The following is a 24403-nucleotide window of genomic DNA, read 5'->3' as shown; positions in this document are numbered from 1 at the left end:
GTTTTGCTCAGTTTGTTGTTTTTTTTTTTTTATAATTTTTATTTCTTCATTTTGGGCCCTAATTTGTTTTAAATCTTTTCGTTTTGCATTCCTTTTGTTTTGGACATGTTTTGGTAACTGATGTTTTTTTTGGGGATAGTCTGAATTTTTTGTTGGTTTTTAAAATCTAAATGAAGGTGTCATTTTAGTAATCCGCAATTTTTTTTAACCCACAGAGGACCAGAGGCGTAACGAGGCAATTGCTGGCGTATTGCTGGATCTCAGGGGACATGTTATTGCCATGCTGGTGGCATTGGACCACCTTTTGGCGATCCTGCGCCACTAAGTTTTTTTCTAGCCAAAAAAAATAAAATAAAGTTTATTCAGATTTATTTAAGTCTCATTCCTTGTCTGTAAATCTTAGATTGTTGAACCTTACATAAGTCTACTATTTGTCCCTGAGTTTTTAAGTAATGTAAATTTGTTTGTAGAAAGCTCAAGTAAGTATGTAAACTTGCACATTAAACACATAACAATACCAACAGGTTTGTAGAATTAACCTAAAAAATCGTTTGTTTGTTTTTTTGGGGGGGGAGGGTAATGTAAAAATTAAAGCTACCTGCTTAGGCCTAGAATTGAAAACATACTGATTCACCCTAATACCTTTATTGTTTGGTTTTAGCAACAAGCAGGGTATAAAAGTTTACAAATTTAGAAATTACAGTATTAGGCATTAAGCAAGTTTTAATTTTTTGGAACAGGTTACACTTGGTTGTAATTTACGAAGTAAATGGTTGGTTAACGTAAAAAATAAATTTAATGCACACAAATAATAAACACCAAGTGAATAGACACAATAAATACACACATTGAAAACACACACAAAAGTCCGAACAACACCAAAATCCACCCAAAATAAAAAAAAATCAGGAACTGTTTGAAGAAGTAGCATGCCAACATGAATCCACAAATGAGGAGAAGAAATCATTGTTCCTGAAGTTATATCCAATGTGTCCACATAAAGTCATTTCTGTTGATCAGGTAGTATGCATGGATTTTTATGGTCATTTGAGGGAATAAAACAAAAACAAAAATAAAAAAAAGTTAAAAGTGTACATTAAAATATTACATGTCTACTTTGTGTCAATTAAATTAATTTGTGGAAATAATTACCTAAAAAATCTTGCAACAACTTCATCGCGTGTGGGCCCCCCAAATACTGACCTCCGACCAACCTCGGGGGGACCGTCCTCAGGCAAGGCATCCTCTGGCTGCTTTGGGACACCACTCCTTATGGCAATGTTGTGAAATATCCCACACAGGACCACAATTTTCGAAACCATAGCCGGCAAATACATGAGCTCGCCACCAGAGCGGTGGAGGCATCTGAATCGGCCTTTTAAAAGGCCAATACAGTGCTCCACCACCTGCCTGGTGGCTGTAAGTGCAGAATTATACTGACTTTGTGGCCCTGGTGTGGGAACCAAATAAGGAGTGAGCAGCCAGGGCGTGCAAGGGTAACCACTGTCTCCTGTGAAAATATAAAAAACAACATCAGGACCATTGTATACCAAGCTTTGCATTGGTTTCAACAGAAGGTGTCAACTTACCCAGAAGCCACGCATCACCAGCTTGTAGGTTGTTTAATTTGTGCCAAATCCCTGATTGCCGGATGACGAAGGAATCATGTGCACTGCCAGGGAATTTGGCATTCAGGGACAGGATCTGGAGGGAGGCATCACATACCAAAATTACATTCATCGAATGAAAGTGCTTGCAGTTCCTAAATATTGCCTCCAGACTTGCTGGAGGCTGAAGTGGTATGTGAGTGCCATCCACAACCCCTATGATGTGTGGGAAGCCAGCAATTTGGTAAAAATTAGCCTTCACCACATTAAGGGAACTCATATCCAATGGCATTTTAATAAAATGATGGAGGTGTTTAACAAGTGCATCCATCACTGCCCTCAGGATCCTTGAAAAGGAGGATTGGGAGATTCCTGCCACTATTCCCACGGTGGTTTAAAAGGATCCTGAGGCACAAAAATGTAACACCGACATTAATTGCGTAAGTGGTGGTATTGCTGTAGGACTGTCAATTTGCCGTTCAAGATCACTCTCTATTAATGAGAGAGTGTCTCTGATGATTTGTGGCGGAAGACGGTAGCGCCTTAACACCTCATCATCTGGCATTCCAAAAAGGGTGACACGTGTTCTATATATCTGGGGCCTTGCACGCCTACGAGGCCTATGCCTGGGACGAAGTTGAGGTTGGTCGGGTTCTGGAACCATGGCCAATATAATACGACCAACATAAACCTGAAATGTTAAGCCAGGTAGTTATTGTTTTAGACAAATGTGTGAAGAAAAATATACTTATCTTTCAAATAAAACCAAAGATTCTTACAGGCCTGGGTCGTGTCATGTGAAATTCCATCTACATTTCAAAAGTAGAAAATATTTTAAGGATTAATTTAATAAACTAGGAATTAAGCCAAATATAGTTCTCGAAAATTTAGAGAACATTAGTTCACAAAATAGTACGCTACACTTAGAGTTAAGACATGATTTTACACAGAACAAGCACACATTAGTTTGCAAAATAGTACGGTACAGTACATTTAGAGTTAAGACATGATTTTACACAGAACAAGCACACATTAGTTCGCAAAATAGTACACTACATTTACAGTTAAGACATGATTTTACACAGAACAAGCACACATTAGTTCGCAAAATAGTACGCTACATTTAGAGCTAAGACATGATTTTACACAGAACAAGCACACATTAGTTCGCAAAATAGTATGCTACATTTAGAGTTAAGACATGATTTTACACAGAACAAGCAGACATTACTTAGCGAAACATATGCTAAGACCAACACATCTAATTTGTTAATTAATCAAACCAAAAACACTTACCAAAAACAGACAAATATCCCAAAGTTCGAAAAGGTGACTTGGTCACTGCCAAAATAACTGTTAAACAAAAATAGAAGAAAAAAAAATTAAAAATAATTTAATAATAAATATATATGGGAATTATTGAAATACTTACTCAAAAAAAAAAATGAAACGCAAAAATGCTAACGTAAACAAAGAAAGTAATAAAAAAATGCTCCTTCCAAAAAATACCAACTACTCCTTCACGAACCAACAAAGAACCAACCACTACACCGAGAAACCTCCAATAATCCAAAAATGCCACCTCGAATGGAGTCACACCAAGCCATAAATAGTGTTTATTTTCCCGCTCAAATTAAGGACGGACAATAGGAGCGCACTAGGAATGATGCGGCCGAATAATGCTGATGCATGTATAAAAACATCACTGAAGGACAAAATCGGTCTGCTACATTGAGAAAAGACAATGAGTACAGAGCAGCAAAGTACTAGCCAAGAGGCGCCATGTAATTATTTGTTAAATTATGTGAAAATGCTTATGTTTAACATTACATTTTGAAACATTTAACTTTAAAAAATTTCAATCCATTTTAAAAAAAGGTGTGGAGGATGCCATGGAAGAGGCTGCTGGGCCTAGTAGGCAAACTAGTGCCAAAAAAAGGCAGCCACTATTCACAAGGAAGGAGATGGAGGTTCTGGTGCAAATGTGCAACGACAACCTGGCACAGGCACCAAGGAATATGGGTGCAACCCAGAGATGGAAACTGTGGGACGACATAGCCAGTGCTGTCAATGTGGTGGGTGAGTTTGAACGTTCAACCCGGGAGGTCAAACGCCGGTACGTAAAAACTACATTTTACTAAAAAGTGGTTACAGGTCCAAATACTGCAGTAATAATGCCAACTTTTTAACGAACAGATAGAGCGACTTCAAATATCGGCTTAAACAAAAAATGGCTGATAGGGCTAGGCGTGCAGGGGGAGCAGGTGGGGGTCCCACCCCTGTGTCACTTGAGCTCACGGATTCGGAGGAGCTGGCCCAGGGGTGTGTGCAGGATGAGGAGGTGTTTGGCGTGTTGAACATGGATACCGACACGCCAGACTTTGCAGCTCCTCATGTTGCCCCAGGTAAAAGTTGTAATGTTAACAACTCAGAAATGTGTTTTGTAAAATATCTCGATTAGAATTTTAATCTTTTCTCTTTTTTCTCACACACAGGAGACACAGGCGGATGAGTCTGCTCCAGAGGTGAGCTTTGGCCACAGAATTTCTTCTGGCTCTGCAGGGGTGGAAGCAGTAGATCCGGCTGGGGACCCTGTGGCAGACAGTCCAGGCAATTCCCCCTCGCAGGCAGTGGCCCTCCTCACTGATCTCAATGTTAAAATGGATCAGCACACCGAGATTCTGCTGAGGATGGACGCCAATCTGCTATGGGTGGCGGACGCCCTGGAGGAAAATACTGCGGCCAACGTGAGAATTGCAAATGCCCTGGCGGAAAATACTGGAGCAAACGTGAGAATTGCAAATGCCCTGGAGCAGCTCGTTTGCCTCCCTTCCTGCCGGAACATCGGGACCCTCCACCTCTGGCACAACAACAGCCATCCCTCCAAATGTGCCTAGCCCTATGCCTAGTCCAGAGGCCACAACATCTGCCTCTGGCCAGGCCAGCCGAAGGAGCTCCCGGGCCCATTCCGGCTCCCTCCAACCCCCGGCCAAAAGGCCTAAAAGGCGATGACAGCACTGGCTAATTACCCCACAATCCATCTCTGTGTTTGCCCCATATTCCTTCATGACAACAACCTCCCTCTCCTTTCTTGTGAATTGTTTTTTTTTTTTTTAAGTTCAAATGCCACTTATTTTGTGTGTGTGTGGCCCAAATCACTTTTAAAATTTTTTACCTTATTAAAAATATGTTTATGGCAAAAAAAACAAAAAACAAAAAAAAATGGACACAATCATTTAATAAAATTATGAAAAAAATCTGCAAAATTCTATTGTTGATTTATTCCAAAACGGGATAAAAGGTAATCCCTCAAACAAACTTAGAAACAATACAACGGAAATAGAAACATTAAATTTTTTGAAAAAAAAGGGATAAAAACAATTTATGAGTCTTAATTAACACTTAGCCAAAAACAAAAGGACCATTGGTTTCTTGTCCCCCAAAAAATTAAGAAAAAAAAAAAATGCGTACAATATTGTTTCCCTAAAAAAGAAACACAAATATTTTAAAAGCCCCCCCCCAAAAAAATTTGTTAGCTAATTGATTGTATGACCCAGAAATTAGCAGCTGAGTAGTTTTTAGCTACTAAAAAAGGTCTATTTGCTAAACACCTTACAAGCAGTTTTGCAATTAAAAGATGATTGTTTTTGTGGCCTCAATTGATAAATCGCTACACCATTGATGAGCCCAGGGAAGTACGAAGAGTCCATCGTCATTGTGGTAGACTATACCAGACCACAAGCTGAGCGAGCAGTCTTAATGGAAATTGGATGAGACAGTGACGTATCACTTGTTCCGTTCACATTTGGCGCTCGCATAAGATAATTTATGTACGCCCAAAAAACGCCTCGACACGCCTGCGTTTTTCCATCTCCACCCCCGTCACCACCCCAAAACGGACAATTCTGTCAATCACATTTGACATGTCACTTCCTGTTTGCTGTGTCTACGATCAACTGAAAAATGACCGCAATCAGACGTACGCACATGCGCACTGTTACACCGACGCATGCGTGGTTGTACAACATCGACTGACTACGAACGAGCGGCCGGTTACGAGCGGCTCTGAATCAGGGCCAGATTTCCCAGTCCATCATAAAGACGAGAGGGAACAAGACAACACACAATATAACCTTACAGCCATTTTTATAACACAACCTTTACCTTCTACACAGCTGGTACATCTATTTTGCATATATGTATGTACGCAATGGGACTATATAAAAGGAGTTCCATAGTACTCATATCATAGCACATGGGCATCAAGTATATGGGCACAGCAAGGGGGTCCCTGACATCAGGGGCACTATAGGGGCTGCCAAAGAGTCCATGGTACTGTACTGCAGGCAGAGACACTGTGTATTGTAATTAAATCAGATTTGCAGGGGTCCGGGGCCTGGTTACAGGAGGGTCTATGGTAATGGGATAGAGGAGCAGCAAGAAACCAATGGAATGCAACAGTAGTATGGGGGCAGGGGCCCATGAAGGGCAATAGAGCAGTGGGAAGGCAGCATCTGGGGTAGAAAGGGGATGGGTGAGGGGTGTTAGGGGAATACACGGTGCCAGGACTGGAGATATACACATCATATGCCTTTGTATGTACCCCCTGCTATACCCAGGTATTGCACTGATCATAAACATCCTGCTACCCATGTACCCCCAGCTATGCCCAGCCATGTACTGAGCACACAGATGCAGTCCCCAGCTATATGTGTCCCCAGCTATACATAATGATGTAAGTGGCCCCAGTTATACCTGGGCAGAGCACCTCCCACCCCTCCACCCCCATTACAGAACCTCTATTCTAACCTCCTTCCACTCCCTTCCCCGCCCTGCTGGCACTTACTTAACACAAGACATATTCTAGCATTGGTATGGAGATTGTCAGAGCCTCCAGCACGGCTGCAGTAGTATACGCTTTACAACATGCACATGGAGGACGAGGGCTGACTAACTTGCCTCCAGGGCAGCATCCCCAGGGAGAAGTGGAGGCAGGGAAGGAGTCTCCGGTGACATGAGGGGGACTCCAGTCACTTGCAGGGCTCTGGGAAGTTGGAGAACCGGGGACAGCCCTCATGCATGCAGTGATCTCCAGGTCCAAACTGGGGCTCCTCTAGTCCAGGGTGCAGTAAACAGGCAGCGCAGAGCGCGCCTCTAGGCTCTGCCAAATGGCTCTGGTAGTCACGTCAACGTCTCTGCAGGGAATGATAGAGGAGCTGGCGCTGGCTATTCAGCATTATGGAGTCTGTCTCCGCTGCGCGCCGCTGCTAAGAGGGTAACAGCTGATGAACATGAACAGTACAGGTGTGGGTGCAGTGCAGTAAGTTGGTGGTTGCTGAGTCGATGGGGCCCCTAAGCCGCCAGACCCCATACCAATTGCACACCCTGCTCCCCCTGTAGTTACGCCAGTGGGCGGATATCGCATTAAGATCTCGGAGGTAGGTCTTCATGAATGGCTACTAAACATCACAATATATTGCATCAGCAGCCACTGGTTACTTCTGTCATTAGCACCAATTTACAGATCATTTAATCTCACACAACAGAAGTGTGTGTATATATATATTAGGGGTGTGCACCGGCCACTTTTCGTGTTTTGTGTTTTGGTTTTGGATCTGGATCTTTCTTCGTGTTTTGGATCTGGATTGGTATTGCCAAAACCACCCTTCCGTGTTTTGGGTTCTGGGTTTTGTGTTTTGGATCTGTATTTTTTTGAAAAAAAGCATAAAAATAGCTAAAAATCACAGAATTTGTGGGTTTTTCTGCTCCTATGCTATTATTAACCTCAATAACCTTAATTTCCACTCATTTCCAGTCTATTCTGAACACCTCACACCTCACAATAGTGTTTTTATGTCCAAAAGGTTGCACCGAGGTAGATGGATGACTATGCTAAGCGACACGAGTGGGCGGCACAAACACGTGGCCCATCTAGGAGTGATACTGCAGTGGCAGACAGGATGGCAGTTTGAAAAACTAGGCCCCAAACAGTACATAATGCAAAGAAAAAAAAGAGGTGCAAGATGGAATTGTCCTTGGGCCCTCCCACCCACCCTTATGTTGTATAAACAGGACATGCACACTTTAACAAACCAAACATTTCAGCGCCAGGGTCTGCCACACGACTGTGGCTGAAATGATTGGTTCGTTTGGGCCCCCACAAAACAGGCTGGCAATGAATCTGTCCCTGCACAAACTGGCTCTACGGAGGCAAGATGTCGTCCTCATCCTCCTCATCCACCGATTCCTCACCCTCTTCAGTGTTGTGTACATCCTCATCCTCACAGAGTATTAATTCGTCCCCGCTGGAATCCACAACCACAGGTCCCTCTGTACGTTCTGGAGGCTGGTCTCCCTGGAAGAGTTGATAATTCATTTTATGAACATCATCTTCTCCACATTTTGTGGAAGCAACCTCCTACGCCTTTCGCTGACAAGGTTCCCGGCTGCACTAAACACTCTTTCGGAGTACACACTGGAGGGGGGGCAACTCAGGTAAAATAGAGCAAGTTTGTACAGGGACCTCCAAATTGCTTCTTTTTCCTGCCAGTACAGGTACGGACTGTTTGACATGCCTACTTGGATGCTGTCACCGATGTAATCCTTTAACAGACAGACGCACGCTTGTCGCTGCTGCTTTGAGGATGCAAGTGCGGCTACAGCCCACACAATTCACAAAGACAGAAAAAAAAAGAATATTTTTATTGTTTGTGGAGCGCACTTTGAGGGTTACACCACCCTTTAACAGACAGACGCACGCTTGTCGCTGCTGCTTTGAGGATGCAAGTGCGGCTACAGCCCACACAATTCACAAAGACAGAAAAAAGAAGAAGAATATTTTTATTGTTTGTGGAGCACACTTTGAGGGTGTCACCACCCTTTAACAGACAGACGCATGCTTGTCGCTGCTGCTTTGAGGATGCAAGTGCGGCTACAGCCCACACAATTCACAAAGACAGAAAAAAGAAGAAGAATATTTTTATTGTTTGTGTAGCACACTTTGAGGGTGTCACCACCCTGTAACAGACAGACGCACGCTTGTCGCTGCTGCTTTGAGGATGCAAGTGTGACTACATTGCACACAAGTCACAAACACATTAAAAAAATAGTTTTTTATTTTTTGGAGCACTTTGAGGGTTACACCACCCTTTAACAGACAGACGCACGCTTGTCGCTGCTGCTTTGAGGATGCAAGTGCGGCTACAGCCCACACAATTCACAAAGACAGAAAAAAGAAGAAGAATATTTTTATTGTTTGTGTAGCACACTTTGAGGGTGTCACCACCCTTTAACAGACAGACGCACGCTTGTCGCTGCTGCTTTGAGGATGCAAGTGCGGCTACAGCCCACACAATTTACAAAGACAGAAAAAAAAAGAAGAATATTTTTATTGTTTGTGTAGCACACTTTGAGGGTGTCACCACCCTTTAACAGACAGACGCACGCTTGTCGCTGCTGCTTTGAGGATGCAGGTGCGGCTACAGCCCACACATTTCACAAAGACAGAAAAAAAAAGAACAATATTTTTATTGTTTGTGTAGCGCACTTTGAGGGTTACACCACCCTTTAACAGACAGACGCACGCTTGTCGCTGCTGCTTTAAGGATGCAGGTGCGGCTACAGCCCACACATTTCACAAAGACAGAAAAACAAGAAGAATATTTTTATTGTTTGTGTAGCACACTTTGAGGGTGTCACCACCCTTTAACAGACAGACGCATGCTTGTTGCTGCTGCTTTGAGGATGCAGGTGGAATCTAGACGGGATTTGGAACCGGGGACACACTACCTCCATCATTTGTCTAAATCCCACTGCACTAATGGCGGATACCGGACGCACATCTAACACCAACATAGCAGTCAAGGCCTCAGTTATACATTTTGCTTCAGGATGACTGCTGTCGTACTTCATCCTCATCGCTAGGGACTGTTGGAGGGTCAATTGTTTAGTAAAAGTAGTGATGTTCCTACTTCCTCTCTGGGATGATGAACAACTCCCAAAAGCAGCAACAGCACTAGCAGGAAGTGGTTCTTGATCTTTCCCTATTTTATTTTTATCGGAGAAAGTTTGGTCCTCCATTTATGTTATATTGATATATACATGTGGCTAAAGCGCACACATACACAGAAAATATTTTTTTATTTTTGCTGGAGAGTAGTGCACTTTGTGGGTTACACCACCCTTTAAGAAATGAGCCAGCCGGCTCTTTACTTATGGGACACAGGCGCACGCTTGGCGCTGCTCTTTTGTTGATGCACGTGCAGCCACAGTGCACACAAGTCACAAACACAGAAAATAATTTTTTTTTTGGTTTGGACTGGAGTGTACTTTGGGGGTTACAGCACCCTTTAACGGTCAAGCCAGCCGGCCCTTTACTTATGACACAGGCACACGTTTGGCACTACTTTGTAGATGCACGTGCTGCTACTGCACACACAATTCACAAACACAGAAAATAATTTTTTTTTGGTTTGGACTGGAGTGTACTTTGGGGGTTACAGCACCCTTTAACGGTCAAGCCAGCCGGCCCTTTACTTATGACACAGGCGCACGCTTGGCACTACTTTGTTGATGCACGTTCGGCTACTGCGCACACAATTCACAAACACAGAAAATAATTTTTTTTTTGGTTTGGACTGGAGTGTACTTTGGGGGTTACAGCACCCTTTAACGGTCAAGCCAGCCGGCCCTTTACTTATGACACAGGCGCACTCTTGGCACTACTTTGTTGATGCACGTGCGGCTACTGCGCACACAATTCACAAACACAGAAAATAATTTTTTTTTTGGTTTGGACTGGAGTGTACTTTGGGGTTACAGCACCCTTTAACGGTCAAGCCAGCCGGCCCTTTACTTATGACACAGGCGCACGCTTGGCACTACTTTGTTGATGCACGTGCGGCTACTGCACACACAATTCACAAACACAGAAAATAATTTTTTTTTTGGTTTGGACTGGAGTGTACTTTGGGGGTTACAGCACCCTTTAACGGTCAAGCCAGCCAGCCCTTTAATTATGACACAGGCACACGCTTGGCACTACTTTGTTGAAGCACGTGCGGCTAGTGCGCACACAATTCACAAACACATAAAATATTTTTTTATTTGGTTTGGACTGGAGTGTACTTTGGGGGTTACAGCACCCTTTAACAGTCAAGCCAGCCAGCCCTTTACTTATGGGATACAGGCGCACGCTTGGCACTACTTTGTTGATGCACGTGCGGCTACTGCGCACACAATTCACAAACACAGAAAATATTTTTTTATTTGGTTTGGACTGGAGTGTACTTTGGGGGTTACAGCACCCTTTAACGGTCAAGCCAGCCGGCCCTTTACTTATGACACAGGCACACGCTTGGCACTACTTTGTAGATGCACGTGCTGCTACTGCACACACAATTCACAAACACAGAAAATAATTTTTTTTTGGTTTGGACTGGAGTGTACTTTGGGGGTTACAGCACCCTTTAACGGTCAAGCCAGCCGGCCCTTTACTTATGACACAGGCGCACGCTTGGCACTACTTTGTTGATGCACGTTCGGCTACTGCGCACACAATTCACAAACACAGAAAATAATTTTTTTTTTGGTTTGGACTGGAGTGTACTTTGGGGGTTACAGCACCCTTTAACGGTCAAGCCAGCCGGCCCTTTACTTATGACACAGGCGCACTCTTGGCACTACTTTGTTGATGCACGTGCGGCTACTGCGCACACAATTCACAAACACAGAAAATAATTTTTTTTTTGGTTTGGACTGGAGTGTACTTTGGGGTTACAGCACCCTTTAACGGTCAAGCCAGCCGGCCCTTTACTTATGACACAGGCGCACGCTTGGCACTACTTTGTTGATGCACGTGCGGCTACTGCACACACAATTCACAAACACAGAAAATAATTTTTTTTTTGGTTTGGACTGGAGTGTACTTTGGGGGTTACAGCACCCTTTAACGGTCAAGCCAGCCGGCCCTTTACTTATGACACAGGCACACGCGAGAGATAAAGTGAATGGAGATAAACTACCAACCAATCAGCTCCTACCTGTAATTTTTCAAACAGCCTATAAAGTGACATTTAGGAGCTGATTGGTTGGAATTTAATCTTGATCCACTTTATCTCTCTCCAAGTAGTACATAGACCCCCATATCTCTCTACACCAGTGGTTCTCAAACTGAGGGCCTGATTTAGAGACGGACACTCTGAAAGAGTGCTCGCTCTGAATCAGGGCGTTTTTTTTTATTTGGAGCGGCATCCTGGCCGCTCGCATAGCTGTGGGTGACCACCCACAGCTATAGCGAGCGGCCAGGTTGATGGTCGGCAAGACCCTTGTGGTAGGGTCTCGTGGCCGCAAGCCCCAGAGAGCTTTCGGCTCTAACAGAGCCGGAAGCTCTCCCACTGACATCACTGGTGATCTCAGTGGGGCCGCCCCCAAATGGCAAGCGTTCCATTGGGAACGCCTCCGTTTGGCCTGCCACCCCCCTGGCCCGCCCACCAAACGGGGTGAGCCATCGACAGCTCGCCCCTTTGGTGCGAGACCCGGAGCGACGGAGCACCCGTCGCTAGCCGGGTGTCGCGCATGCGCACGATGGAGCCGGCTCTGTCGTGCGCATGCCCAGTGGGCAAACATCGACCCGGGTGCGAGCGCTCAGCGCTTGCGGCCGGGTCTGAATAAGGCCCTGAGTCCACACAGGTCACATTTTCCAGGTCACCTAGCAGGTGCACAGGTGAATTCATTACTCACTGACACATTTTTAAAAGATCCAAAGGTGGAGTTAATGATTTCACTTGCGATGCTGTGAGAAGACCAGGAAAACATGCACTGTTTGGGGTCCTGAGGACCGAGCTTGAGAACCTGTGGTCTACACTATATCTCTCTCCAAGCTTTGATAAATCTGCAACTGGTCTGTTGAGTGACGTAATCTGTTTGAGTAAATGTCATACTTCAATTGCAGAACAGTTTGCGTTATAATGGGGACCTGTAAGACAAGGAAGCACTGTATGAAAAAATAAAGACTGTTTATCAAGAGCAGTCATTTTTCCCGTAATGAGATGTTTGGGGAAACAGCAGGCGTTGCAAAACAGAGCAGAAATTAAGCCATGATTTAAATATTCAGTTTATTTAATGAGATGTGTTAAAAGGAAATTGTGTCACACAGTTTTTCTCTAGACTCTGTAATTGATAGCTGCATGGTGTAACTTCATTGTTGACAAACAGTTCCAGTAAAGAGTGACAGAATATTAGGGGTAAATGTCTTGGCTGCCTTAGCGGAAACTCAATGAATTGTGACTAAGAAACAATGTTATCTGAAGAAAAGATTACTGTGGAAACAGAATGTAATGTTCTCCTAAGACATGCAAAGCAGCAATCACTTTAATAGAGGGCCATCGTTTTAGCTTCAGTTTGCTGCCTAAGTAGTAACCATTTAATTTAGAACAATATGAGCAATATGGCAAGGAAATTAAAAATAACCTCAAAAAACAGAGATAAGAAGCCAATTATTAAAATAACCTTAACACCAGTTGAAACGCTCTATTTAAAATATACATTTTCCCAGTTACAATAAAACTCTTGCAGACTTCATCAACACAGAAAATAAAATGTTCTATTAAAGTTCACAAATGAGTATTCATGTAGTGGTAACTATTGGATTGTTACTGTCTAGGGAAAGTGCAGCTTATCTGTGGGTTGGGTGTTATTTTCTCTTAAAATGTTAAATGTAGCCCTCATTCATAGAGATGCCACACTTTCAGCAGCACTGGGGTCTGACAGGCTGTCACTCTGGGGTAGATGCCCTAAGGCTGGCAATCGAGCCGATGTTCAGGGCGATTTTCCTTCACCCTGGACATCGCATGATTGCCGGTACACACTTAAAAGATTTAATGAATGACGGAACAATCACTGTTCCGTCCTTCATTAATATGTACAACCTCACATGCGATATCGTGTGATTGACTGTGCAGTACGGCCAATCACACAATATCGCATGCGACCGCGGGAGCGCGCAAATCGGGCATACACACTGCACGATATGCCCGATTTGTCGTGCCGATATCGTCCTGGTGTGTATGCACCCTAAGCCTTGGAGAGAGATAAAGTGGAGAGAGATAGAATACTAACCAATCTGCTCCCGTCATTTTTCAAATACAGGCTGCAAAGTGACAATTAGCAGCTGATTGTGTGGTACTAAATCTCTCTTCACTTGATCTCTATCTATCTGTGGCACCCCACCAGCACCCTGTGTGTCTACCCAAGCCAGGGCCGGACTGGCCATCGGGCACTTCTGGCAAATGCCAGTGGGGCCGATGGCCAAATGGGCCGCTTTGGCTGAGCCAGGCTTACCCGGCAGTACACCCTCCCGGGCGGCGCCTTGCTCAGCAAGCAGACGTCACAAATGTGCGGCCGCGTCGTGATGCGCTGCGTCATGACGCAGCAGCGACAAAGCACCACGGCAATGGGGGCAGTGGGAATCTGGGTCCCTGCTATGGAGACAAGTCTGCTGCACGGGAGGCAGAGCCGCAAGAGGAGCTGAGGCACAGTACACGGCATTCAGAGGAGGCGCACTTCCGGGTTCCATGCTGCTAATGAAACCCGGGCATCAGCTACACAGTGCAGCAGGACGCTGCTTCACAGGGGACTGCAAATGGTGACTCTGCACACTCCAGAGGTATCTCTCTCTGCCATCTCCGCCATTAATTTCCTTCTGTCTCTGTTCTCACCTTATTCCTCCTCTTACTCTCTCTTCAATCTCCCCTGATTTTTCTCTCTTTCTCTTTTCTGTTTCCCCCTATTCCCCTCTTATCTCTCCCTATTCCTTAACTCTGCTGCCTGCCCTTATTCCTCCTGCCTCCATTCTCCCCATATTCCTACCTTCTATCTCCCATCGGAATCAGTATGATTTACCACCTGCCGCATGGTCAGCGGTTCAATTCCCGACAGCATCTGTACGGCAAGGGTGAAAATGCTGATCATCAAAAGGTAAGTGTTTCCTAACCCTCTCCCCCCCCTAACCCTAACCCTCCCTTAGGGGTGCCTAACCCTAACCTCCCCCCAAGTGCCTAACCCTAATCCCCCCTCTAAGTGCCTAAACCCCCCCCCACCTAACCCTAGCCCCCCTTCCCCTAACCTGACCCTAACCTCCCAGGGGGTGCCTAGCCCTAAGTCCCCCCCGTGAGCCCTAAACCTAACCCTCCAACCACGCGGCTGTCCGCGCCCGGCATCCCTTCGATCGGGATGCTGATCGCGGGTCTCCCAGCGTAGGTAAAATGAAAGGCGTCGAAATCTCGAGGCCTGTCATTTAACCCATGCCGGGATTAAGCAGTCGGGAAGCCGGTGGTCGGCATTACATCCGCCGGCTTCCCGACTGCTTCCCATCCCATCTCCCCCTATTCCTCCTCTCTCTCCCAGCTCCCCCTCTTTCTCCTATTGGCTCGATTCAATGCAACGCGTATTATATAGTGCCGGGAATGTGCTCCCGGAGCTATTAAATTCTGCTCGTTGTTAGGTCGGAGAATGCCCTTCTCTCACCCCTCGTGTCTTAAACAGGGTGTTTAGTCGCGAGAACGGGCATTCTCCGACTAAACTTCCCGGCGCGATGCTGTTTTCGCCGCGCTAAGGGCAGAAAACAGCATTGCGCCTGGACTTTTGTCGAATTTTTGCTTGCATGTCAGGAGAGATGCAAGAAGAAATCCTTAGTCAGGCTTAGCAGCGTTCGGAATTGAATAGCTCCGGGAGCTCATTACTGGTGCTATTCAATTCGCGTTGAATTGAATCGAGCCCAATGTCTCTCTCAGCTTGCCCTATTCCTTCTCTCTCTCTCCCAGCTTCCCCTCTTCTTCCTAAGACTCTCCTGTCTCCCCTATTTCTCCTCTCTCTCCCATCTCCCCCTATTCCTTCTCTCTCTCCCAGCTTCCCCTCTTTCTCCTATGTCTCTCCTGTCTCCCCATATTCCTATTATCTATCTCCCAGCTTCCCCTCTTTCTCATATGTCTCTCCTGGCTCCCCCTATTCCTATCCTCTATCTCCCAGTTTCCCCTCTTTCTCATATGTCTCTCCTGGCTCCCCCTATTTCTCCTCTCTCTCCCATCTCCCTCTATTCCTTCTTTCTCTTTCCCAGGTTCCTCTCTTTCTCCTATGTCTATCCCATCTCCCTCTATTCCTTCTTTCTCTTTCCCAGGTTCCTCTCTTTCTCCTATGTCTCTCCCATCTCCCCCTATTCCTCTTTTCTATCCCATGTTTCCCTTTATCTCCTATGTCTCTCCCGGCTTCCCCTATTCCTTCTCTCTCTCCCAGCTCCCCCTGTTTCTCCTATGTCTCTCCCGGCTTCCCCTATTCCTCTCTCTCTTTCCTAGGTTCCTCTTTTTCTCCTGTGTCTTTCTCGCCTCCCCCTATTCCTATCCTCTCTCTCCCAGCTTCTCCTCTTTCTCCTATGTCTCTCCTGGCTTCCCCTCTTCCTTCTCTCTCTCTCTCTCTCTCTCCCAGCTACACCTCTTTCACCTATGTCACTCTCGGCTTCCCCTATTCCTCCTCTCTTTCTCTCGTCTTTCCCAATTCCTTCCTACTCTCTCCCAGCTCCCTTCTCCTATGTCTTTCCCAGCCTCCCCAATTCCTTCTCTCTCTCCCGGCTTCCCCTATTCCTTCTTTCTCTCCCTGCTCACCCTATTTCTCCTATGTCTCTCTAGCTTCCACAATTCCTCCTCCATTTCTCTCGGCTCAACCTGTTCCTTCACTCTCTCGTGACTCTCCCTATTTCTGCTCTCTCCCGGTTCAACCTAAACCTTTTCTTTCTCTCCTGGCTCTCCCTATTTCTTCTGTCTCTCTTCCCACTCCCCATATTTTTCCTATGTCTCTCCTGACTCACCATATTATCTCTCTACCCCTGTTCCTCCTATTCCTCCTCTCTCTCTCCTGGCTCTCCCTAATTCTCCTATGTTTGGTCCTCTCTTTCCTTCTCTCTCCCCAGCTGCCCAAATTTCTCCTCTCTTGTTTATAATATTTCTATTTTATAATATTTGTTATGGGCAAATATTCATGTTTGTGTATCTAAATAATGGACACTATTGTGTGACATAACATGAAAAAGGGACATGGATGTAATGTGAAAAAGGGACACTACTGTGTGTCGTAACATGAAAAAGGGACACTACTGTCTGACGAAAGGAGAGAAAGGGCACTACTGTGTGAAGTAACATGAATAAGGGACACTACTGTGCAGTGTAGTATGATGGATACTACCATGTGGTGTAATGTGACTAAGGGACACTACCGTGTGATGTAACGTGACTATGGGGCACTACCATGTGACGTAATGTGAAAAAGGGACACTACTGTGTGACGGAATGTGAAAAAGAGACACTACTGTGTGGCGTACCGTGAAAAATTAGGTGGCTACGCCCCTTCCCAGCAAGATGACACCTGAATTTTTTTGCGCATGCCTTAGGTACGCGCTCTCTGTGCTACCCCTATGGATGGCGCAGCACATGCTCTTTTGTCAAAATGTGTCGTTGCGGCTCTGCTTTGGTGTCCACAGATGTGTCCTCTGCATTCATCACCCCTTCCCTAAAAAGTCCTACAGTGAACACTATCTAATTTTCTACAGCTGCTAAACTAGGGCTTGGGGAAAACACGCTCCCCTTTCTTTTGTGTATGACCTACACCAGTGAAGTGCCAGCTTTACCTATAGATATCTGTCCAATCTGTCTGGTGGGAAAGAAAATCTGGTCCATTTTCCAGAATCTGGATGCAAATTTCTATTGTTATTTGCTCATATACATTCCCAGATTTTCTGTCCCACCACACGAATTGGGCAGATATATCTATAGGTGTGTACACAGCTTAACAGAACCAACACAATACCAAATGTTTGACTCCCAGCAGGATGTGCTCTGTTGTATGTATTTTAATAGAGATTGATGTGTACTTGTCTGTTGTTCTGATATTAATTATATATGTAAGAGCATAGACTAAGAAGTGGGAGGGGTCTATGCCAGGAGCCAGATTCTGACGCAAGGTGGGCCTGTGTGCTCTTTAAATGCCAGGGCCTATTTTTAGTCCCAGTCCGGCCCTGACCCAAGCTAAGGTGCTCCTATGAAAATGTAAAGTAATAATGTGCCTCCTGCCATGATTTAACTGCTTTCATCGGGGTTCAGGGACTTTTTGCACTGCCCACCCCAGCGGTGGTGGACATTATGGAACCAGTGAGTACTGTGGCAGGCTCAATGATTTGAAAGAGAGAGAACCGCACTTGGTGGCTGTGTTGTCTGAGGAAAGGACTGGAGGGAGCAGACCTGCACTGGGATATTCCCTGAGTTCCTACAGAACCTATAAGCAGCCAGGCTTATAAACCACTTAACTGATGATTTTTCTGGCAAAACCAATCAGAAATTGACGGGTCCGCAGGAGAGTCTGGAGAGTCAGAGGAGATCAGTTCCGCACATGTGTAGAACAAATTTCCTCTTCAAAAACACAGCGGGGCGGTGTGGTCACACCTTGGGGCTAATTCAGCATTGCATGTCATTTAGGGTGAATTTGCGCTTGCATGCAAGCAGCGTTGCAATTCCTTCTTTGTAAACATGCAAATGCAGCAGGAGCTGTATGAAAATCATACGTGTTTCGCCGCGTTTTCTGGGAATGGCAAGGCCAGGGGCTGCATTCACGGACGCAGATTCCTGGCAGCGCAAACCGGCCAACCTGAGTAAGCTGATGCTTACTCAGCTGACTGGCGGCCCGGCGCCGTCCACCATCGTGACGGTGATTCCAGCCTGCGACCTCGGTCACAGTGCTGGGATCACAACTGTAGCAGGAGGTGTCTATGCCTCCTGTTGCATTTGCATATTAGCAAGGACGGAATTGCAAAGCTGCCTGCGTGCATCTTTGCGATTCCGTCCCAAGCTGAATCACCCCCCTTGTCAGCTTAAGCACAGCTGGCTCTGTTCGCATCCTATACGACCACGTCAGTTAAGTGGTTAATGACTTGCAGTCTCCATCAGAAGTCACCTAGTAAAAAGATAGAGAACTTTGCATTTAAAATATTTAATTAATCTTGCCAACACCTCACTCAGGAAGGAATTAAGGTGGTCTGTCGAGGCCTATAACCTGCAGCATATTATAATTAGTAACTTTCATTGTTGAGCTACAGTTTTAGAATTATTTCAGCTGCACCAGGGATGATCTTATCTGACATTTATGTGCCCTGCATGTGAAGCCTTTCTAAAACCGCAGAGAAGGATAAGCAGCATCGTTTATTTGCCACGTTTATTTCCTCTATGTAACAAAATAAATCAAGTGCTTGTAAAATTACGTTTATTTCTTCACCTGCAAGTCATAGAATATTGAAATATATATGAATATTTATAAACAAGCCACTTGTTATTAGAGATGAGCGGTTCGGATTCTGTGGAATCCGAACCGCTCCGAACATTGGGGATCCGAGTCCACCCGAACCCTGTTCGGGTGTTCACCGCCTGACTCGGATCCCCGTTCGGGGCCGAACGGCGGCCGCCTGATGTCGGATTCTCACTAGAGAATCCGACATCAGGTCTCCTCGCGTGTAGGGCAGAGCGCAGTGATAGCGCTCTGCCCTACACAGACACAGACACACAGCCGCCAGCGGCAGCTGTGTGTTTGTTACAGCAGCCAATGAGAGTCACACAGACTCTCATTGGCTGCTGCACGGAGGGAGCCGGCTGGAGCTCACACATGAGCTCCGTCTTCCGGCTCCCTCCTCAGCGTGTGACAGAGCGGACGGCGCGGGAGCGGGGAATCAGGTAAGTTTTATTTTTTTTATTTTTTTACTTGTCAAAGGTCCGGGGGCGCTACTGGGGGGGGGTCTGCTACTGGGGGGGGCTATACTACTTGGGGGGCCATACTACAGAGGGGCCTGCTACTGGGGGGGGGCTATACTACTGGGGGGGTCTGCACTACTGGGGGGGGTCTGCTACTGGGGGGGGCAATACTACTGGGGGGGCCATACTCCAGAGGGGCCTGCTACTGGGGGGGGCTATACTACTGGGGGGGGTCTGCTACTGGGGGGGCCATACTACTGGGGGGGATCTGCACTATTGGGGGGCCATACTACAGAGGGGCCTGCTACTGGGGGGGGGGCTATACTACTGCGGGGGTCTGCACTACTGGGGGGGGTCTGCTACTGGGCGGGGCTATACTACTGGGGGGGCCATACTACAGAGGGGCCTGCTACTGGGGGGGGCTATACTACTGGGGGGGGTCTGCTACTGGGGGGGCCATACTACTGAGGGGCCTGCTACTGGGGGGGCCATACTACTGGGGGGGCTTACTACTGGGGGGGGCTGCTACTGGGGCAGCCTACTACAGGGGGGGCCATACTACAGGGGGGGCCCATACTACAGGGGGGGCTACTACTGGGGCAGCCTACTACTGGGGGGGCCTGCTACTGGGGCAGCCTACTACTGGGGGAGCCATACTACTGGGGGGGCATACTACTGGGTGGCATGCTAATGGGGGGCATACTACTGGGGGGGCCTGCTAATGGGGGGCATACTACTGGGGGGCATTCTACTGGGGGCACTGCATAGTGGACCCTACTACTAAGGGGACTGCATAGGGGGCACCACTGCTGGGGGACATTGTGTAAGGGACACCGCTACTGTGGGCATTGTGTAAAAGGGTCACTACTGTGGGCATTGTGTAAAAGGGGCACTACTGTGTGTCGTAACATAAATAAGAGACACTACTTTATGGTGTAATGTGAATCAGGCCCTATGTGCGGTGTAATGCTAATAAGATTGTGCACTGTGACTCCTAGGGCCGTAGCCCACTTTGTAAACAAGTACTATGACTCTGCTGGCCGTACCCCACTGGGTGGGTGCCCTACTTTTCATTTCTGCCACTGCTGTGTGGCAATGTGTCATAGATGTGCTTTATACTGTGGTGTCTGTGTCGTTGTGCCGCTGCTTTGTCGCTTAGTAACCAGTCAGCTCACTGCAACCTTTGGCCAATAATGTTGAAAACAATATTATAAGCTGTGATATGGTCTAAATTGACTGGAAATTAATGTTATTGAGGTTAATAATACTCTAGGAAGAAAAAAAAGACCAATTTATGTGATTTTAGCTTTTTTTGTCAATTTTTGTAAAAAAATCCAAATCCAAATCCAAATCCAAAGCCAGTCACCGCAGTTTGGCAAATCCAAATCTAAATCCAAAGCCGGACGACGAATTAGAACCAAATCCAAATCCAAATCCGGCAAAAATGGTCCGGCGCACATCCCTACTTGTTATATCATGCTAAACCAAAGTGAATAAAATCACTGCTGTTCTAACTGACGTTGTATCCACCCTCATCTAAGGATTTGAACTGCTCAATTATACCCCTTTTACACAGTGGCGTTTAAAGATGACGTCATCTCCAAGCGTCCACTTTCATGCCGGGAAAGCCGGGTCTATGCAGACCCGACTCCGGTGTGAGCGGCGCCGACTCGGGAATATCCCGAGCCGGCGCCGGCTAAATTCAGGATCTGATCCGGATAGGAACTCCAACTCCGGGTCCGACCCGGAATTTTGGTAGAAAAGGGGTATGAGACTGAAAGTCATCCTTGTTTATTTACATGAGGGGTAGCCAACCTCGGTCCTCAAGAGCTACCAACCGTTCACGTTTTCCAGACCACCTAGCTGGTGCACAGGTGTATTCATTACTCACTAATACATTTGAAAAGACCCACAGGGGGAGCTAATGATTAAACTTGTGATTCTGTGATGAGACCTGAAAAACATGCACCGTTGGTAGCTCTCCAGGACCTGGGTTGGCTATCACTGATTTCATGCTATTAGAGTGAGGAGTAATGGGAAGATTGTTTGATAGAAAATCATCATTCCCTTTGGGTTTAACTAATCTTATTCTAAATATTATATAGGATATTGAGTAAGAAACTTTAAACAGATACTCTATAGTTGAAATTGTGTTCTTTATTAGTGAGCCAAATTTGTTAACTTATGCAAGTGTTACATATTACAATTGCTGATATTGTTGTTACTCTATTTTAATTCCCTAAAGTTGCAGTATTGGTATTGGTACTGAAGGATGTGTAAAGGTGCATATCCACTAGCAGATAGTGGATCGACAGTATGATTACAACATTGTAATCATACAGTCGTTTCTCTTCCCCTGCAGTGCCTACACTGAACGATATGTCGGAATCTCGGCAAGGGATTCAAGATAGGCTTCGAAATACCAACGCTTATCTTAATCTTGACGCCGGAGCACCGAGGATGCCAGCCCGAACGAAGGTAAGTCCGGGGCGCCCTTAGCGTTAGCCGTGAAGGGAAGGGTTAGGATTAGGGAATCTAGCGGGGTTAGGGTTAAGTTTGGGGGGGGAGATTAGGGTTAGGCACCCCTTGGGGGGAGGGCTAGGGTTAGGCACCCCCAGGGAGAGATTAGGGGTAGGCACCCCCTCGGGAGGGGTAGGTTTAGGGAGTGGTAAGAGGGGGTTAGGGTTAGGCACCCCCGGGAGGAGGTTAGGGTTAGGCACTAGAGGGGGAGGTTAGGGTTAGGCACCATTAAGGGAGGGTTAGGGGGGGGGGACAGGGGAGGGTTAGGGTACTTACCTGCCACAGTCAGAGTCTTCATCCTGTCAGGCATCCGCTGTCGGGATTTGCCGCTGGTATTTCAATTCCATTCCCCTGGAAAATGGCTGCCGCACCATTTTCCTAGCAATTTGTGCAGCGCTACTGCCACCGATGCAGGACTCCGAAGAGGTAAGTGTTGAAGAAATGGATGCAGGGTGTGCAGTGTGGGCCTCCCTGGACCCAGGGGCCGTTTGCACTTCACACCCTGCACCCATTATACATACACCAGTGGTTGCATGTGCTAATCTATCATTAGGGTTGACATGCATTTTGAATTAACCCTTCGATCAGTAAAATGATGACAAAAAGTATGTTCCCTTCTTTTGTTGTATGGTCCTATGGTTGTCAAGCCAAGCCAATGAGACATCTAAATCCTGTCATGTATTTATCAGCCTAACTACATGGAATGTGCAAAGTGCTCACTCTTTGTTATCAAAGTAAATCTTACAGGTGGGAGACCAGCCTGTGTCTCATTTCATTGTCCCCCGATGCCCCTTGGCGGCCAGTTGTCTATCACTGACCTTTATTTATTGATTTATTTATTAACAGTTTCTTATATAGCGCAGCATATTCCCTTGCGCTTTACAATTGGAGACATTTATAGAACAAAACTGGGTAATAACAGACATACATAGAGGTAAGAGGGCCCTGCTTGCACGCTTACAATCTATATGGAAATAGGCATTGATACACAAGGTTAGGTGCTATATATTGCAATTTGGTCTGACCAGAATGCAGAGTTTCTTGGTGGGCTGCATGATCCAGTCACACAGGAATGTCGGCCAAATGTCAGGAGTATGTGAAAGAAAGACAATGTGTGAGGTTATGTGTGGACTGTGAGAGGGGATGTAATAAGACATGGAAGCTATGAAGGTTATGTGGGCAGTTCTGGAATCTGATAAGCTTGTCTGTAGAGGTGAGTTTTCAGGGAATGCTTGAAGGATTGATGACTATAGGAAAGTCTTATTGTGCGTGGTAAGGCATTCCATAGAGTGGGTGCAGCCTGAAGAAAGTTCAGTAACCGTAATTGGGAGCAAGTAATGCGTGGGGATGAGAGACACAGATCTTGTGCTGAGCGGAGAGGTCGGGTTGGGAGATATTTTGAGATGAGTGAAGAGATGTATGTTGGTTACTCATTTACCATGTCAAGAGGTGCTTAGGTGGATGAGGGTGCAGGTACAGAATATGCAGGATCAGGCCAGGTCCGCACCCCACTCTAGTGCTGGGCCTCAAGCAATGTTTTTATGGACCTGCTCATGTCACAGGTAGTAAAATGTAGAAGTCGAGACAAGGGGGAAATTTACTAAGCATTGGGTTTGTTATTCCGGGTGGAATTGCATCTATTTTGCATCAGTTTTGCATCCCGCCAATTTGCTAAACTGAAAACAGACACAAAACCACACTTTAGACCCAAAAATGCTGTCCCGGTTTTTTTCCGGTCGAAGTATACAGTATAAGCCACCGGATTTCCTAAACCGACAAAAATAATGATTTGCCTTTGTGTGCAGTAAGTTGCCTTTGTATAAAGAGCTAGGATCCGTGCTGCCTACTGTATATATTTTTGGGAGAAAAAGATAAATTAAAATCCTAGGCTGGTAGAAGGCAAATTTGGGGCAAAGAGCGTGGGTAATGTTTAGTAGGTTAAAACGATCTTTAGTAAATACAGTGGTTTAGATCATAAACCTGCAGTCAATCTTTGGTGGAGCCCATCGGTTTCTAAATTTAGCACGATAAGCCATTTAAAATATGTGTTGACTTTTCCAGCATGTACATTTTTTATTATAAATTTGAGTCCGCTTAAGTTATTTTTTGAGTCCGCTTAAGTTATTTTTACTTTACCCATCTCTGTTTAGTCCTAAATATTATTTCTTCTATTATTTCTATTTAGTCCTCCCACATTACATATGCTAAAAATACTATCACCGGTCTTCCCTGCAGTAAAACCAAGGAAGAAATAATGTAGAACATTTCCTTGTAATCAGTGCTAGTGGCCTTTCCCTAAATGTTATTTAATGTAATAATGACGATGTATTTGAAACCATTCTCAGATTGTACATACCATCATTACGTACAAACATTGCATTTTAATGTGAAATTATTTGTAGCCCTCAAACAAAGTGTATAGGACTATTTCCTGTCTGGTCCAACAGTTTGTTATTTTTATGATGTTCAAGACATCAAAACGAATTTCAATCTTCA

Source organism: Taudactylus pleione, unplaced genomic scaffold (genome assembly GCF_031769625.1).
Source record: "Taudactylus pleione unplaced genomic scaffold, aTauple2 ptg000198l, whole genome shotgun sequence".
Taxonomy (NCBI): Eukaryota; Metazoa; Chordata; class Amphibia; order Anura; family Myobatrachidae; genus Taudactylus; species Taudactylus pleione.
This window is presented reverse-complemented; position numbering follows the sequence as displayed.